This window comes from Chiloscyllium punctatum, chromosome 9, assembly GCF_047496795.1.
Source record: "Chiloscyllium punctatum isolate Juve2018m chromosome 9, sChiPun1.3, whole genome shotgun sequence".
Lineage (NCBI taxonomy): Eukaryota > Metazoa > Chordata > Chondrichthyes > Orectolobiformes > Hemiscylliidae > Chiloscyllium > Chiloscyllium punctatum.
In genome coordinates this window covers 106,201,469-106,221,640 of record NC_092747.1, presented here as the reverse complement: position 1 = coordinate 106,221,640, position 20,172 = coordinate 106,201,469, and positions in this window count along the sequence as shown.

Here is a 20,172-nt window from a genome sequence, read left to right as displayed (position 1 = left end):
AATATTACCCAAAAGACAACATTGTATTTGTGGTAATGGAAAAATTATATTTGATTCGATATTGTTATAGTGTCAAAAAGAAAAGATTACTTCTTTCAGGAACACAACTATCTTTTCTAGGGTGATGTTAAGGAACTAAAGACTCTCCAAGGGAAACAAACCTTTGACAGCAACAATGATAGCAGAAAATGTCTTATGACATGCAAATGCCTCCTTGTGCTGGAATCCTCCATCAGAGAAAATAATTTCTCCCTTGTGTACTTGATTAAATCCGTTAATCATTTTAAATACTTCAATTTCGTCACAATTAACTGCAGTTAACATATTTTTCAGAAGAGGACTAGTTAATGAATAAAGTCTATTAAATGGCATATTAAGTTATAATTTCCAAAGCCTGTTCTGATTCTTGAGGTGCAGAAAGATATAGGCGAAAGTGAAAGCAGATGCTGGAGATCAGGGTTTAGAATGTGATGCTGGAAAAACAGGTCAGACAGCATCCAAGGAGCAGGAAAATTGACATTTTGGACATAATCCCTTCATCAGGAATGAAGTTGGGAGCCTCGGGAGTGGAGAGATAAATGGGAGGGAGGTGGGGCTAGGGGGAAGGTAGCTGAGAATGCAATAGGTAGATAGAGGTGGGGGTTGTGGTGATAGGCTGGAGGGGAGGGTGGAGTGGATAGGTGGGAAGGAAGATGGACTGTTAGGACAGGTCATGAGGGTGGTGCTGAGCTGGAAGTTTGGAAATGGGATAAGGTGGGAGGAGGGGAAACGAGGAAACTGTTGAAATCCACATTAATGCCATGGGGTTGGAGGATCCCCAGGCGGAGGATGAGGTGTTCTTCCTCCAGGCATCGGATGGTAAGGGTGAGGCGATGGAGGAGGCCCAGGACCTACACGTCCTTGGCAGAGTGGAAGGGAGAGTTGAAGTGTTCAGCCATGGGGCGGTGGGATTGGTTGGTGCGGCTGTCCCAGAGAGATGTTCTCTGAAGTGTTCTGCGAGTAGGCGTCCTGCCTCCTCAATGCAGAAGAGACCGCATCGGGTGCAGAAAGATATGTTGATGTGCTGGTTAAGTTAAGAGAGGAACAGCCAAGATAATAAGAACTCTGATTTAACATAGCACTGCAAACAAATTTAAAAATCATAACCTTACAACATGCTGAAAAAATTGTATTGAATAAAGGGAAAAGGTATTCTTCTACAAAACTACACCGAGGTTGCTGACTCAAAAATGTGGATTTACTGCTTTAAGATAACAATTGCATGAGTAAATTTGAATAACAAATGTCCAGGTACCTCTTGTGGAAAATGTCTTAATAGGTTATCAGTTCTGTCACTCCAGCAAGTTTAACCTGTGAACATCTCTTTAAAGGGGTTGTCATTGGAGGAGCAGTTCAGGATTCTTTGTCTGTACTTGATAGATTTGAGAGGAGCAATCTGATTCAACCTTACAGGATACTGAGAGGTCTAGATAGAGTGGACATGGAGAAGATGTCTCCATGAGTAGGAGAGTCAAGGGCTTGAGGGAACAGCCTCAGAGTGAAAGGACAACACATTAGAACGGCCATGAGGACGAATTCCTTCAAAGGATGGTTAATCTGTGAAGACTTTACCACAGAGGGTTGTGGAGGGAAAATCATTGAGTGTATTTAAGATAGAGATAGACATGGGGTTCTTGATAGTAAAGTGATGAAAGGCAACAGGGAGAAGAGAGGTGAGTGGGGTTTGAGAAACATACCAGCCATGATTGAATGGCGGACAGGTACACTGGGTTGGATGAGTCAAGATTAGAGTGGTGCTGGAAAAGCATGGCAGGTCAGGCAGCATCTGAGGAGCAGGAAAATCAATGTTTTAGGCAAAAGCCCTTCATCTTGACTCTAAACTCCATCATCTCTAGTATCCACTTCTGCCTCACTGAGTTAAATGGACTAATTCTGCTCATATATAGTACAGTTTATAGTCTTAAAACAAGCTTTCATGTGGAAAAATTAACATTTTCAAGAACTCCCACTGCATTACGACATTAGAGCAAGAATACAGTGCACTTTTGTCTATTTCACTTTTTCAAATAAAATAATTTACAGTGCCGGTTTTGCTTTTCTTGGGGAGTTTTAGCACAATATTAAAATCACTGTCAAAATAGAGGATTTAAACAATTTCAAAGAACAAAGAAAATTTACAACCCAGGAACAGGCCCTTCAGCCCTTCAAGCCTGAGCCAATTCAAATGTACCATCTAAACCTGTCGGTCAATTCCTAAGCATCTGTATCCCTCTACTTCCCATCTACTCATGCATCTGTCCAGACGCATCTTAAATGAATCTACCATACCTGCCTCTACCGCATCTGCTGGGAATACGTTCCAAATGCCCACCACCCTCTGTGTGAAGTACTTGCTGCGTGTATCCCCCTTAAACTTTTCATCTCTCACTTTGAAAGCATGACCTCTCGTTATTGAATCCTTCACCCTGGGAAAAAGCTTGTCTCTGTTCACCCTGTCTATACCCTTCATGATTTTGCACACCTCAATCAGGTCCCCCCCAATCTCCCTTTTTGTAGTGAAAATAAACATAACCTACTCAACCTGTCTTCATAGCTAGCACCTTCCACACCAGGCAACATCCTCATTAAACCTTCTCTGCACCCTCTCCAAAGTGTCCACATCCTTTTGGTAATGTGGAGCCCAGAACTGTACATAGTATTCTAAATGCGGCCAAACCAATGTCTTGTACAATTTTAATATGACTTGCCAGGTCTTGTACTCAATACCCCATCCGATGAAGGCAAGTATATTATATGCCTTCTTGACCACTCTATCCAGCTGTGCAGCAACCTTCAGGGTACAATGGACCTGCACTCCCAGATCCCTCTGCCCATCAACTTTTCCCACGGCTCTTCCATTCATTGTATAATTCGCTCTAGAATTAGACTTGTTTAAATGCATCACCTCACATTTGTCTGGATTGAAAGCCACCTGCCACTATTCCGCCCAACTCTCCAGTCTATCTATATCCTCCTGTATTCTCTGACAGTCCCTTATGCTTTGTGCCACTCCACCAATATTTGTGTCACCTGCAAACTTGCTGATCATACCAACAGTGCCCTCTTCTAGATCATTTATGTATATTAAAAACAACAGTGGCCCCAACACTGACCCCTGTGGAACACCACTGGTCATCTTTCTCCATTTCAAGAAACTTCCTTCAACTACTACTCTCTGTCTCCTGTTGCTCAACCAGTTCTTTTTCCACCTAGCTAGAACACCCTACACACCATGTGACTTCACTTTCTCCATTAGTCTACAATTGGGAACCTTATCCAACGCCTTACTAAAGTCCATGTATATAACATCAACAGCCCTTCCTTCATCTAACAACTTGATCACTTCCTCGAAGAACGCTATCAAGTTGGTAAGGCACAATCTCCCCTGCACAAAACCATGTTGCCCATCACTGATAAGCTCATTCCATTCCAAATATAAATAGACCCTATCTCTCAGTACCCTCTCCAGCAACTTCCCCACCACTGATGTCAGGCTTACTGGTCTGTAGTTACCCTGAATATCCTACTACCCTTCTTGTACAGGCGGACAACATGAGCAACCTTCCAGTCCTCTGGGACCTCACCTGTATTTAAGGATGCCACAAAGATATCTGTCAGGGCCCCAGCTACTTCCTCTCTCGCCTCCCTCAGCAACCTGGGATAGATCCCATCCGGTCCTGGGGATTTGTCCATATTAATAACCTCTAGCCTACCCAACACATCTTCCCTACTTATGCCAACGTGATCCAGACTAATCAAACTTACATCCCTAATCTCAACATTCATCATATTCCTCTCCTCAGTGAACACTGATGCAAAGTAATCATTCAAAATCTCACCCATTCTCTCAAGTTCGGCACACAGCCTTCCTTCATTACCTTTTAGTGGACCGATCCTTTCTCTAGTTACCTGCTTGCTTCTTATATAAGAATAAAATGCTTTGGGATTTTACTTAATTCTGCTAGCTAAAGCTATTTCATGAGCCCTTTTAGCCCGCTTGATTCCTTGTTTAAGACTTGTCCTACTCTTCTGATATTCCTCCAGGGTCCATTCTGTTCTCAGCTGCCTAGACCTTATGTACGCTTCCCTTTTCCTCTTGGCTAGCCGTACAATTTCTCCTGTCATCCACAGTTCACGAATCTTGCCCTTCCTATCCTTTACCTTCAACAGGTCATGCCTATCCTGCACTGCCATTAACCTATCTTTGAAAGCCTCCCACAACACAAATGTGGACTTCCCTTCAAATAGCTGTGTCCAATCCACATTTCCTAGCTCCTGCCTAATTTTGATATAATTGGCCTTGGCCCAGTTTAGCACTCTTCCCTAAGGACCACTCTCTTCTTTATCTACGAGTATTATAAAACTTATAGAATTGTGGTCACTGTTACCAAAGAAATCCCCCACCGCAACTTCTACCACTTGTCCTGGCTCGTTCCCCAGTACCAGGTCCAATATGGCCCCTTCCCTTGTCGGACTATTGGCATACTGCTCTAGAAAACTCTCTTGGACACTTCGTACAAATTCTATCCCATCCAGACCTCTGACATTAAGTGTATCCCAGTCAATGTTGAGAAAATTAAAATCTCCCATCACCACTTACCCTATTGCCTCTACATCTATTCATAATCTGTTTACCTATTTGTTCTTCTACCTGATGCTCACTGTTGGGAGGTCTGTAATATAGCCCCAACAATGTAACTACACCCTTCTTATTTCTCAGGTCCACCCATAATGCCTCACTACCCAAGACCACCATAGTGTCCTCCTTTAGCACAGCTGTGATATTGTCCCTGAGCAGCAATGCAACTCCACCCCCTCTTTTACTTCCCTCCCTGTCCTGTCTGACCTTACAGACCAGTAAGTCTCACGTCTGTCGTCTGCAAGGAGTTAGAAAGGATTCTGAGGGATAGGATTTATGACCATCTGGAAGAGCATGGCTTGATTAAATGCAATCAACACGGCTTTGTGAGGGGCAGGTCATGCCTCACAAACCTTATCGAGTTATTTGAGGATGTGACTAGAAAAGTTGATGGGGGTCGAGCTGTGGATGTGGTGTATATGGACTTTAGCAAGGCATTTGATAAGGTTCCCCATGGTAGGCTCATTCAGAAGGTCAGGAGGAATGGGATTCAGGGGAACATAGCTGTCTGCATACAAAATTGGCTGTCCAACAGAAGATGGAGAGTGGTAGTAGAAGGAAAATATTCTGCCTGGAAGTCTGTGGTGAGTGGTGTTCCACAGGGCTCTGTCCTTGGGCCTCTATTGTTTGTAATTTTTATTAATGACTTGGATGAGGGGATTAAAGGATGGGTCAGCAAGTTTGCAGATGACACAAAGGTTGGAGGTGTCGTTGACAGTACAGAGGGCTGTTGTAGGCTGCAGCAGGACATTGACAGGATGCAGAGATGGGCTGAGAGGTGGAAGATGGAGTTCAACCTGGATAAATGCGAGGTGATGCATTTTGGAAGGTCGAATTTGAAAGCTGAGTACAGAATTAAGGATAGGATTCTTGGTAGTGTGGAGGAACAGAGGGATCTTGGGGTGCAGGTACATAGATCCCTTAAAATGGCCACCCAAGTGGACAGAGTTGTTAAGAAAGCATATGGTGTTTTGGCTTTCATTAACAGGGGTATTGAGTTTAATAGTCTTGTTGCAGCTCTATAAAACTTTGGTTAGACCGCACTTGGAATGCTGCGTCCAGTTCTGGTCGCCCTATTATAAGAAAGATGTGGATGCTTTGGAGCGGGTTCAGAGGAGGTTTACCAGGATGCTGCCTGGACTGGAGGGCTTATCTTATAAGGAGAGCTTGACTAAGCTCGGACTTTTTTCATTGGAGAAAAGGAGGAGAAGAGGGGACCTAATTGAGGTGTACAAGGTAATGAGAGGCATAGATAGAGTCGATGGCCAGAGACTATTTCCCAGGGCAGAAATGACTAACATGAGGGGTCATAGTTTTAAGCTGGTTGGAGGAAAGTATAGAGGGGATGTCAGAGGCGGGTTCTTTACACAGAGAGTTGTGAGAGCATGGAATGCGTTGCCAGCAGCAGTTGTGGAGGCAGCGGCATTGGGGACATTTAAGAGACTCCTCGACATACATATGGTCACAGAAATCTAAGGGTGCATACATGAGGATCAGTGGTCGGCACAACATCGTGGGCTGAAGGGCCTGTTCTGTGCTGTACTGTTCTATGTTCTAAGTTCTATGTTCTATGAAACGTCTATATCCTGGAACATTGAGTTACCAATCATCATGCCACTCCTTCAACCAAGTCTCTGTGATGGTAATAATGTCATACTCCCAGGCACAAATCCAAGCCCTAAGTTCATCTGCCTTACACACTATACTCCTTGAAGTAGATGCATTTCAGGTCTCCTGGGAGGCAACATACCATCCGGAAGTCCCGTTTTCAGGTGCAGAACCGCCTATCTACTCCCCTTACAATACAATCCCCTATGACTATGGCCCTAAGAGTCTTTTTCCCGCCCTTCTGAACAGCAGTGCCCACCACAGTGCCATGATCTTGATAACTGCTGCCCTCCGGTATACCTGTTTTGGAGGGAGATGATCGCAGTGGACACCTCCACTGCCTTCCTACTCTTTTTCTGTCTTTTGGTCACCCATTCACTGCTTCCCTCAGCAATCCTAACCTGCGGTGTGACCAGTTCACTAAATGTGCTATCCACGTCCTCCTTAGCTTCGCGGATGCTCCACAGTGAGTCCATCCGCAGCTCCAGAGCAGTCATGTGGTCAAACAAGAGCTGCAGCTGGACACACTACTTGCAAGTGTAAGAGTCAGGAACGTCAGACAACGTCCCAAGCTCCCACATCAAGTAAGAGTCACATGCTACGGGTCTAAGGTCCCCCGCCACTGTAAGCTTAGCTTTATATGAGCTAACTAAAACCAAACAATGCACTTAAATAAAGCAGCCCTCGCTTCACTCCTCCTTCTCTCCTTGCCGCTCTGGCAAAATACAAACAAGTTTGAGAGCACAGATTTGAGTGAGTTGGGGAATGCTCCACAATATTTAAAATCATTTTGGAAAGTGTCTCTGGAATGTGTGCCATAAGGAATAAAGATCTGTCAAAGTGTGAAATGACTTTTTTTTTTAACAAAAGGGAGCCTCAAACACTGCAAACTGCTAAACCTGCAAGTTTTCAAGAATCCAGTGATTTGAAAACTTAGAAAAAAGCATGGTGCTTAGAAGTGGGCTCAACACAGATCAATTTTATACTCATTGTTTCTGGCTTTTTTTTTACCTCCATCATGGTCAGTCCTTACTAATCTGAAGAAAGAAAGAATCAAGTCACACAGCCTGAGCACTGAAAGTCCAATTATGATCAGAAAAGAGAATGGCATGTCACAACAATAATCTACTACTGTATTTTGAGAAACAACAGCACTAACAACTTCCTTGATTCGATGTAAAACTGCATTTGCATAGTTCCTTTCACATCCTCAGTTCGTACCAAAAGCATTTAATATCTCAAGGACTGTATTTGGAATGCAGCCACAGTTGGTGGTGGAACAGTGTAAAATCATTGGAATAGTAAAGACAGAACTAATGTTGTGAGGACATGGGTTTGAATCCCACCTGGAAAATGGTGTTACGTGATTTAATTTTAAAAATCTGGAATTAAAAGCTAACCTAACAGGGACTGTGTAATCACTGTTGATTAACATTATCTGATTCACTAATGCTATTTGATAATGAATTCTGCCTTCCTTACCTGATCTGGCTGCCTGAACCACAGCAAAGTGGCTTACTCAGAGTCATAGTCACGCAATATGAAAACAGACCGTTCAGTCCAACTCATCTATGCCCAACCTGAGATCCCAATCTGACCTCATCCCTTTTGGCACCCTCTAAACCCTTCCTATTCATTCACCCATCCAGATGCCTTTGAAATGCTGTAACTGTGCCAGCCTCCACCACTTCCTCTGGTAACTCATTCGATACATGCTCCATCCTCTCTGAAAAAGTCACCCCTCAGGTCTTTTTTAAACTTTTCCCCTTCCATCTTAAACGTTTGCCCTCTCGTTTTAGATTCCCCAATACTAAGAAAAAGGCCTTGCCTACTTACCCTATCCTTACCCCTCATGATTTTACAAACATTTATCAGGTCATCCCTCAGCCTCTGATGCTCCAGAAAAAAGCCTCAGCCTGTTCAGCCTCTCCCTATAACACAAACCCTCCAACCCAGGTAACATCCTTGTAATATGAAGGAGTGTTTGAGCAAACTTGTGTCTGCCTCTATTAGAGTCCCAGAGGCTGAGGGGAGCTCTTAATAATTAGGAGTGGGCCCACATCCCATTAAAAAAAACATTTTTAGGAGGAGCTAGCAAATTGCATTTTCTAGGTGGTGTACCAGTAATGGCTCCCATTACACCTTCAGTGTTCAGTTGCACGTCGCTCAATGGTAATGTATACTTAGTCTTATCACTAACTATGCAATACTGTGTAATAACTATGCTATTTTCAGCAAGAGTGAACTTCTTTTCTGTCAATGATCGATAGATTCATGGATTCATACAGTGGAGAAAAGGCCCTTCAGCCCATCATGTCTGCATCGACATAGTATGCTAAGTACTATGTATTAGAAGTGCGCTGATCCCATTTTCCCGCACTTGTCCTATATCCTTTAATGTTATGACTTATGAAGTGGTCTTCCAAATTTTTTTTAAGGTTGTAAGGATTCCAGTCTCCACTACCTTCCTAGGCAAATCTATTCCAGATTCTCACCACCCTGTTTTTAAGCCTGATAGAGCCTCCAATATCTCCCCATTTCCTACATCAAACTGTACAAGTTCCTCACAATCCCTTTTCCTGAATTCCGTACCAATGTTCTCCTTTTCCAGAGTGAAGATCGAGGAGAAGTATTCTTTCAACACCCTTATGACATCCTGCAGCTTTGCACAGAAATTGCCCCCTTGGTCCCTAATGAGCTCTACTCTTTCTTTTGTTAAATTCTTCTCTTTAATATATTTATAATTTATAATGATGTATTCTTGGTGTCATTATCACTCAACACAAATAACTTGAGACTCACTTGAAGATGGACTGGGGATAGTGTGATTCTAACATAAGCACCTCAGAGGTACAAGTGGATACAACTTCAGTGTCACAACATTCCAGTGTTGGGAGACAATCTGGAAAATTAATACTTCTGAAGCATGGGAGAGCATGCAAACTATACATTTGTCAAACTCCTAGTCTAAAACTCTACCATTATGTCATTTTATCTGTCACATATTCATATTGCTTGCTGGACACATTTGGATGAAAGGGAAATAAATTTATCTGAAAAAAAAACAACTAAAACATTAGTTATTAACTTAAACATCTCAAAGCAAACAGATATTTTTTGATGAAGCATTAAGAAACAGGAGATAGTGAGGACTGACAAATTGTATCAAACTTATATATATCATTTATACTTCTCTCGAACTTATGAAAACACACAATTGTTGGGACAGATGTTAGAACTGCTGAACTTAGTAGCAAAGGTGAAATTAACAACTGGCAGCAATCTGCTTTGAAACCGAACTTAGTTGAAAATGATTCCTCCTCTCGCCAGTAACAAATAAAAACAAATAACTGAACTGAAAGTTCGATGAGACTTCCCTTGCAAGTTAATTATCGATAATATTCCATCAATTTTTGGAAGAAATCATGGCTGCTGTGGATGCATCTTGTGCATAACATCACTGCCATAGTTGCTACAATCACTGAAGTAAATGCATTTCAAAGTACTTTGTAAAGTGTTTACGACAGAAAATTTTGGATATTCAGCAAGTGACAATTAAAATTAAAGCAGCACACTTAGACTTACATGTATTCCTTATTTATTTCCTCCCAGCACGCTTCCACTGGTGAAACATATTGTTTGAATGGTAGCCCCATGCAGACAAAATGCACAATGTGAAATGCCACAAACATGAGGGGTTTTTTTAACGCTATATAATAACAATTGTGCAACTAAAGTCTAGGAACAGATGTCCAGTTATTTCTGGTGGAAAATGTTTTAATTAGATATTTTACAATTCTGTCACTCCAATGATTTCAACCCGCAAACAATTCTTTAAAGCAAGTCTTCGCCTAGAAAAATTTAAATTTTCAAGAACTTCCGCTGCATTATGACTTTAGGCCAAGAATATGGTGCAATATTGTCTGATCCATCACTTTTAAATAAAATAATGCACAGTGTTAAATCTTGGCTTCCTTGGGGAGTTTTAACATACAATTAAAATGACATTGCCAAAATATAATTAAACAAGAAGAAGAATTTGAAAACAAAAATTTGTACAACACATTTAATGTTCTGCAAACTAATCAAATGTTTTTGCAAAATGGTCCTCATGATATGGAAGTGCAGGTGTTGGACTGGGTTGGACAAAATCAGAACTCACAAGATGCTAGGTTATAGTCTCACAAGGTAAAAACAATGACTGCAGATGCTGAAAACCAAATACTGGATTAGTGGTGCTGGAAGAGCGCAGCAGTTCAGGCAGCATCCAACGAGCAGCGAAATCAACGTTTCGGGCAAAAGCCCTTCATCAGGAAGTCTCACAGGCTTATTTCAAATCACAAGCTTTCAGAGCATTGGTCCTCCTTCAGGAGAAGTGGAGGAAATTGTACAGGCACAGAATTTACAGGCAGAGAGATAAGTGCATGATAATTCCAGGTAATTAAGAGAGTGTCAAAAGATAGTAAAAATGGTACGAGTGATTTGAGAATCTCTCAGCTAGAGCAGATTAACCAACAACACAAATAACTTCCTTGATTTTATGTAAAGCTGCATTGATGTGGTTTCCTTTCAGGTTCTCAGATCTTCCAAAAGTTTTAATGTGCTGTGTACTGCAATTATAGTGCAGTTAAAATTGGCAGTAGCCTTCTGTTAATATCAGTACGCTAGCAATTCGGAACCCCCAACTAATGTTCTGGAGACATGGGCTTAAATGCCATCTGGAAAATGGTGGAATTGGACCTCATTAACAAACGTGGAATAATATTGCCAACATCCCATTGAAAAAAATATTTAAAATAACCTATTATTTTGAGGATCAAACGAGTCCCAGTTTCTAGATTTTATTGCAGTAATGGTTCCAGTTACAGCTTTAGTAGTCAGTTGCATATTACTTAACATCATATAAAATCTGGCCTAAGGTCTCACAACAGACTTTCATGTGACTAACAATTTTGTATTGTGCCACAAATATGCTCTATTCAACAAGAAGTTTGAGGTTAAAACACTGCAGTGACACTGTTTCCTTTATCAATTTGCTTGCTGTATGTGTTTGGATGAACGTGAAAAGAGTTTATCTGAAATACTTAATTAAAATATTGGTTATAAACTTAAACACTACCCAAGCTGATTTGGCTTGACATAGCAATGGGAATGGCAATTGGTGCAAAACAAACTTGTGTATCTCATTTATGAGCTGAAAATGTGTTGCTGGAAAAGCGCAGCAGGTCAGGCAGCATCCAAGGAGCAGGAGAATCGACGTTTCGGGTCAAGCTTATGCCCGAAACGTCGACTCTCCTGTTCCTTGGATGCTGCCTGACTTGCTGCGCTTTTCCAGCAACACATTTTCAGCTCTGATCTCCAGCATCTGCAGTCCTCACTTTCTCCTGTCTCATTTATGATCCTAAATTGTTAACATGCATAAGTACATAATTATCAGTACTGATGACAACTGCTGAATATGATGGTAAAACAAAAATTAACAATTGCAGCCGTCAGTCTAGAAATAAATAGAAGTTGTAAAAGGTTCCCCATATGTAAACTCACGACAAGTAAAAACTTATAGTTGAATTGAAAACTTGGAAAGTCTTGTTCTGCAAGTTAACTGTCTATAACACCCATTAGTTTTTCAAAGGTACTATTGCCATTTGTGGAAGTGCCTTCTGAACAATGTTAATGCCATTTTTCATTGCTTTACAGCAAAAGCAGAACTTCAAAAATACTTTGCAAACTTCTTAGGAGAAAAACATTCAGGCAACAAGCATTTTGAATCAGACCTGCACAAGTTGTTAAACATGTATTCATTGTTAATTCCTCCCAGCACACACTCTCTGGTTCAAAAAAAATATATACAGTAGTCACATGCAGACGCAACTTTACAATGTGCCATTGCCACAAGATTGAGTGTTAAGTTTAACACTATATGATGACAACTGTGTTAGTGAATTTTAATAGCAGATGTCCAAGTATCTCTTCCAGAAAATGTGTGTGTAAGATAGTATGACAGTTCTGTCACTCCAAAGGATTTAACCCACAAACAAAGCTTTAAAACAAATCTTTGTTCCTAGAAACATTCACAGTTTCAAGAACTACCACTGTATTATGATATCAGGGCAAGAAAATGTTGCACTATTGTTTGAAGGATCTTTTGAAATCAAAGAACTTGCAGCTTTAATTTTATTTTCCTTCAGAAAATGTTCACATTAAATAAAGTCATTAAAGTCACTTTTTGAAATACAAGCAATTTTTCAAATTCAGAAAAACCTTGAGCATGTTGGGTAATGCACTGCAACGTGAAAAAAAAATCTCTTTTGAAAGAGACTCTGGAAAATGTGCATGATTAGGTTGAGGATATGATCTAATCCAAGTCTAAAATTGATCCGAAACCAAGTTGATCCACTTTGACTGAAGATCGTCTTAACCACAGCAAACTGCAGAATCTGAAAGTTTCAAATATCTACTGGTTCAAAACTTTTCATGATTAAATTCAGGAAAGAATCTTTATAAGATCAATGAGCCTTGCATATTGTCCTGAGTTTCGGGATTAGGACCCACGGGACCTGTAGCCAGTCTTGCTTTAATGCAGACGGTGTTTGTTTCTCTGAGGGAAACAGTAATGCCTGCCTTGCGACAAGCCAATGTGGCAGCTCGGATCTGTAATACATGCTCCCCCCTCATCTGTGCATGCAGCAGGCTTGACACCTGCTTCAGCTGGAGGTAAAATCATGACTCTGACTCTAACTCACTAATGTGTAGAACCTACCTCGCCACTGAAATCCAACTATAATCAGAAAAAAAGTGGAAATTTCAATGTAAAACTGTTTATTTTTAGACACAGGAGTAGCACTGCTGCCTCACAGCACCAGGGACCTGGATTTGATCTCACTCTCTGGTGACTGTCTGTGTGGAATTTGCACATTTTCCCTAAGTCTCTGTGGGTTTCCGTTGGATGCTCTAGTTTCCTCACACAGTCCAAAGATGGGCATGTTAGATGGACTGGCCGTGCTAAATAGGCCTCATAGTGTCCAAGGATGTGCAGACTCAGTGGATTAGCCATGGGAAATGCTGGCTACGGGGATAGGGCGGGGGATAGATCTGGATAAGAAGCTGTTTGGAGGGTTGGTGCAGACTTGATGGGCTGGATGGTCTTTTCCACATTGTTGACATTCTGTGATTCTCTGACAACAGCATAAACAACGTCCTTGTTCATGTGTATGAATGCATTTATATGGTTCCTTTTGTATTCTCAGGTCATCCCAAAAGCATTTAACATCCCATCGAAGGAAGGAGGAATACTTTGCAATCTCAACTGATTGAAATCCTAAAAAAAATCAACAGCGACTTAGCTTGTGAAACTTCAGTATGTAGGTAACTACATCATCTCCACACTTTCCTAAAAGAATCGTTAAGCATTGGTTAATGCTCTGAAAAATTAGTCCTTCCCTAATCCAACTCATTCCTGTGTTAATTGAAGCACCTTCCTGGTTGATCTTTCTTCTCTTGATATTCTCAGCAGAAGTTAATTCTCAGTGAAAAGTTAAATTCTTACGGTTGATCAAGAAACGATTGCTATCTTGTTACTGAGACTGGCTCAAAGCCAAATAAAATAGGTGACAATACAGATTCACTATCCTATCTACTGGCAACTCTACTTTCAAGGAGCTATGAATGTACACTCCAAGGTCACTTTGTTCAGCAACATTCCCTAGGGCCTTACCATTAAGAGTATAAGTCCCGCTAAGATTTGCTTTTCCAAAATGCAGCACCTCACATTTATCTAAATTAAATTCCATCTGCCACTACTCAGCCCATTGGCCCATCTGGTCAAGATCCCTTTGTATTCTGAGGTAATCCTCTGTGCTGTCCACTTTTGGTAACAATTTTGGCGTCATCAGCAAACTTATTAACTATACCTCTCTCGTTTACATCTACATAACTTTTATAAATGACAAAAAGTAATGGCCACACCATGGATCTTTGTCACAGTCACAGGTCTCCAGTCCGAAAAACAACCCTCCCCCATCACCCTCTGTTTTCTACCTTTGAGCCAGTTCTGTATCCATACTGTTAGTTTTCCCTGTATTCCATGAGATCTAACCTTGTTAACCAGTCTACCATGAGGAACCTTTCCAAAGGCCTGACTGAAGTCCATACAGATTATATCCATGGCTCTGCCCTCATCAATCCCCCCTTTGTTACTTCTTCAAAAAACTCAATCAAGTTAGTAAGACATGATTTCCCATGCGCAAAGCCACGTTAACTATCCCAGATCAGTTCTTGCCTTTCCAAATATATGTTTAATCTGCCCATTTTTACAGAAGGGCATCTCAACAATCACAAAACTCTGCGCTAGCAGATTTCAATTATCTAGTATTGGAGATCAAATTCATGCAAGAATCTTTCTAAGGTCAAAGAGCCGTGCATATTGTCCTCAAGTTAAAATATTGGAATAACACAATTTGTTTCATCGAAGTGTCTTTGGTTTAGTTCAAGCTGTGATTGTGGTTTGTCTCTGAGGAAAATAGCAGCAGCTGGCTTCTGCCTTCAGATAGTACCGAAGGATACAAATTTAGTGTCACAACATACTTGCGTCAACAACGTATATACTTGAGTATTAGTCAATTTTTAAAAAATCTACATTTTAAGGTTAAATTTATGGGGTCGACTATTATATGGATACTATTTTTGAGACGCTGAAATTCATGCCTGTCAAAATTCATACCGTATCATTAGCAGAAGCCCAACTGATCTCTAAACGAATAAAGAGATAAAATGAATTATGGTAACTCTGCAAACCCGAAGCAGACTCAAAGACCGGGAGTGGAGCAGAACAAATAGCAGTCTGGAAAGCTGGAGCAGGATGTGACGGTCAGCACACTGACTCATAACATTGATCTATTATCTGTGAAGAACTAGGGTTGACTTTTACGCGAGATATGTGGAAAATCCCAGATTATTTGGCCAAATATAGGGGGTAGACCTTTACATGAGATTGACCTTTACTCAACTATATATGGTAGATACTCTGGGAAAACAAAATGACTCAACCAGTGAATATCATTTAAATAAATATTAGAGAAACTGGCTAACAATTTAGCTACCTGACAAAGGAGCAGTGCTCCAAGAGCTTCTATTTTCAAATAGACCTTTTGGATTATAACATGGTGTCGTGTGATTTCCAACTTTGATCACCCCAGTTCAACACTAGCACCTCCACATCATAACAATTTAAAGACCTCAGCATGAAACAAAACATATTTCGATTGGTGTAGCAATAGAAAGGCAATTTTGAGTCAAAACTGTGTATTTCATTCATAATCCTTTTTATGTTATTAACATACATGATTATTGATAAAAATGTTAGAATTGCTGAATTAGATGGCAAAGTAGAAATTAACAATTGGCAGCCATCAGTGCAAAAATGGACATAAGTTGAAAAACATTGTTCATATGGAAGCTTGTCACAAGGAAAAGCAAGCAGTTGGAATGAAAGTTAATTATCTATAACATACTGGCAGATTTTTTACAATTGCATTCTTGCTCTGGAAGTTACTTGAGCATAATTTCATTATAATTTTTGTGACATTACAACAATAACTGCAGTTCAAAAGATCTTTGTAAAGGTCTGAGGACAGAAGCTGTTAAATATTCAGCAAGAAACATTTTGAATTAGATATGTACAAGTTAATAAACATGTATTCGGTGTTAATTACTCACAGCACACATTCTGTGGTGATAAATATTTGCGCAGTAGTCACATGCAGATACATTGCGTCATTGCTTCAAGATTGAGGGTTTAAATTTACCTCTATATGATAACAATTGTGGAAATAAATTCTAGGAGCAGGTGTCTAGGGATCTCTTACAGAAAATGCTTCCATTAGAATGTTTAACAATCAGCATCTCCAAAGATTTTAACCTGCAAACAGGTCTTTAAAATAAGCTATCACCTGGAAAAATTAACATTTTCACGAACTCCTGCTGCATTATGGTGACAAGGCTGGAATACAGTGAAGCATTTTTCATCTACTTTTTCAAATAAAAGAACTTGCAGCTTTTAGTATTGTTTTACCTTGGGGAGTATTAACAAATGATTTAAAACACTTTGCAAATTATAGCCAATTATTCAAAATTCAGAAAAATGTTGAAAACACATAATTGAGAGAGTTTGTTAATGCTCTGCAATATGACCAAACTGGTTTGGAAAGTGGCTCCAAGTGTGCACATATAAGGATGCAGATGCTAACTGAGCAAACCCTAAATTTAAGATGAACCCTAATCTGTCCACTTATTTTTGAAAAGCACTTCAATCAAAACAAATAGCTAAATCTGGAAGTTTTTGGGAATCATGGGGCTGGTTTTTGCTTTAATTCAGGCGGTGTTTAAATGTCATTAGATTCACAATCCGGAACCACAAACTGACTTGCTGGGGACAGAAATTTGAATCCCACATGCAAATTGGTGCAAGTTGAAATCAATAAAAAAATCCTGAAGAAAATCCCAGCTTAACGTAACCATTTGATTTCCAATAAGATTCTATCTGATTTTCTAACATCCTTTAGGGAAGAAATGTTGCCATTCTTACTTGATGTGTCTTCAAACCCACAGCATTGTGGATGCATCTTAACAATGAGGAATGATCAATAAGTGGTGCTATTGGCAGTGATGCCACTTCCCATGATTATATTTTTAAATCTATTCCAGTAAGCAGCTAATTATTTGCATTTTCCTGGTTCACTGCCAGTCCTAACTCCACTTGCATATTCAATGCTGAGTTGCATATTGTGAAACAGGAGTGTATACTGGCTCCTAAATATGATCCAAGGTCACACGAAAGACTCTTTATGTAAATACCTATTCAAAACTATGTAATATATATACTGTCTTCAATAAGAGTGAGCCTCTCTTCTGCCAACAATGTTGTGTGGGCATTCTCTCCATTTGCCATGAATAACATAGCAAGGATGCCCCAAGGCATAATATATTGACAAGACCATCCAGACACTAAGACAATGGATGAATGGACACCGCGCAATAATTGCCAGACAGGAATGTTCCCTCCCAGTCGGGCAACACTTCAGCAGTCAAGGATGTTCAGCCTCCGATCTTCAGTTAAGCATCCTCCAAGGTGACCTTTGAGATACAGAACAAAGCAGAATCGCCGAGCAGAAACTAATAGTTGAGCTCCATAGCCATAAGGATGGCCTCAACAGTAATCTTGGGTTCATGTCACACTGCATGTAACCTCACCACACTTCTGTATCTGTAAAATCTTCCTTACTGTTCTATTTTGACACCAGCGCCTTGATAACTTATGATCTCTCTGCCTTAATTATTTTGTACAATTTTGGAATATTTATTATTTTGGTTAGAACTTTGGCATGTGACTCTTATGCTGAAAAATGTGTTGCTGGAAAAGCGCAGCAGGTCAGGCAGCATCCAAGGAGCAGGAGAATCGACGTTTCGGGCATAAGCCCTTCTTCAGGAATCTCTCCTTGGATGCTGCCTTACCTACTGTGCTTTTCCAGCAACACATTTTTCAGCTCTGATCTCCAGCATCTGCAGTCCTCACTTTCACCATGTGGCTCTTATACCTAACATGTCATTCTAGTCATTTGGCTTGTCTCCAACACCACCTTCTTTTTTTGTAATTATCTCTCTGCCTCAAATAATTGGATTATAGGTCATCCCTTCATTAGTTCTTCAACTGTTGACACTTTACTCAGTATTTGAAACACTTGATCACCTGCAGAGACCTGTTTTTCAGCCTGTCACACCATTTACACCATTTGTATGATCTTTTGCTCTCTCTGATTATAAAGTCTGTGCTCTTTTCACTTCACCTGACAAAGGAGCAGCACTCCACAAAGTTTGTGATTCCAAACAAACCTATTGGACTATAACCTCGTGTCATGTGACTTTTGACCTTAACATAACATATGACCAAGAAGATGGATTGTGGGCAATGTGATTCAACACAAAGCATCTCGGATAGTACCAGTGCATATTGTTTCAGTGTAACACCATACTGTGTCAGGAAACAGCCTGGACAAATAACTCAACTGAACCACTGAATAGCTTATGAAGGATATATTTTGTCAACCTTTCCAGTTCAAAACTCTATCATAACACAGTTTGCTTTGTCACATGTTCAATTTTTTTGCTGGATGTATTTGGATGAAAAATAAAGGATCTTCTCTCAAAGACACAATTAAAACATCGGTTATTAACTTTAAAACCTTAAGGCTGCACAAACTTATATTGCACAGCATAACATTAGGTATGTCAAATTGTATCAAACCAAACTCATGTATCTCTTTCATGATCTTTCCAAGTTATTAACATACATGATAGTTCTGGGAGAACCTGCTGAATTTGGTGCCAAAGTAGAAATTGACAACCATAACATAAGTTGAAAATAATGCCTCATATGGACATTTGTGAAAAGGAAAAACATTCCATTGGTTTTGGAATATCTCATTGCTGGATGGGAAGTGTCTTGTCCACAATTTAAGTGTCATAGTTGTTCCATTACAGCAAAAACTGTATCTCAATTACTTTGTAAAATTCTTAGGACAGAACCTTTTACATATTCAGCAAAAGACATTTAGAATTAGACCTCTTCAAGTGTATAAGCATGCATTTGTTATTCATTCCTCCCAGCACGCTTTCTCCTCTGAAATATTCTGAATGTGAGCCTCATGCGGGCAATACCCACAATGTGACATTGCCTCAAGATTGAGCATTTAAATTTACTGCTATATGACGACAAATGCGGCCATGAACTCTCGGAGCAGATGTTCAGGTATCTCTTGTGGAAAAATTTTTAATCAGGTATTTTGCAAGTTCTGCAACACTAAAGATGTTTACCTGCAACGAGCTCTTTAAAGCAAACTTTCATACGGAAAAAAATTCAAGAACTCCTATTGCGTTACGACATCAGGCAAGTATACAGTGCAGTACTGACTGAGTTAACCCTTCAAATGGAATAACTTGCAGTTATTATAATTTTTATTTTTAATTTTATCTTTCATTTGGAAGATGTAATGTACAATTAAAATCGCATTGTTAAAATTTAAGCAGTTGTTAGAAATACATTGGAATTTTCAAAACAAAGATTTGAGCACGTTGGTTAAAGTTCTGTGCTGTGATAAAATCTCTTTGGAAAGACTCTGTTGTGAGTGCCATAAGGGATTACATAGTGCCACTGTGTTACGTGCCCCTTTTTTTTCTGAAGTGAACCTCAACCCCTGCAAACCACTTTACTGGCAGTATTCAAGTATCTAGTAGTTCAAGCATTTTGGAGATTTATCTCGGTCTGGTGCTATGGTAGTGACTCTACCTCTAGTCTAGGAAGCGTGGGTTCAGGACCAAACTACTCTGGCTGTGTTTCTCTGAAAATTTCAATTTGAAAACATTTTAAGATTAGACTACTTACAGTGTGGAAACAGGCCCTTCAGCCCAACACATCCACACCGACCCTCTGAAGAGCAACCCACCCAGACCCATCGCCTACATTTACCCCTTCACCTAATACTACAGGCAATTTAGCATGGCCAATTCACCTAACCTGCACATATTTGGACTGTGGGAGGACACCGGAGCACCAAGAGGAAACCCACACAGACACAGGCAGAATGTGCAAACTCCACACAACAGTTGCCCGAGGCAGTGCTAACCACTGTGTCACCACTCAGGCAGAATCTTTATAAGGAGAAGGTGCTCTTGTTTCTGCTGAGTATTTTTGCTCTAATTCAGGCATTGTTTGTGGTTTTTCCTCAGAGAGAAACAGCATGACTGCCTTGTAACAAACCAATTGTTGCAGCAAGGATCTGTAATAAGCATTTGGCCCCTCACTTGTAAATTCAGCAACTTATCACCTGCTTCAG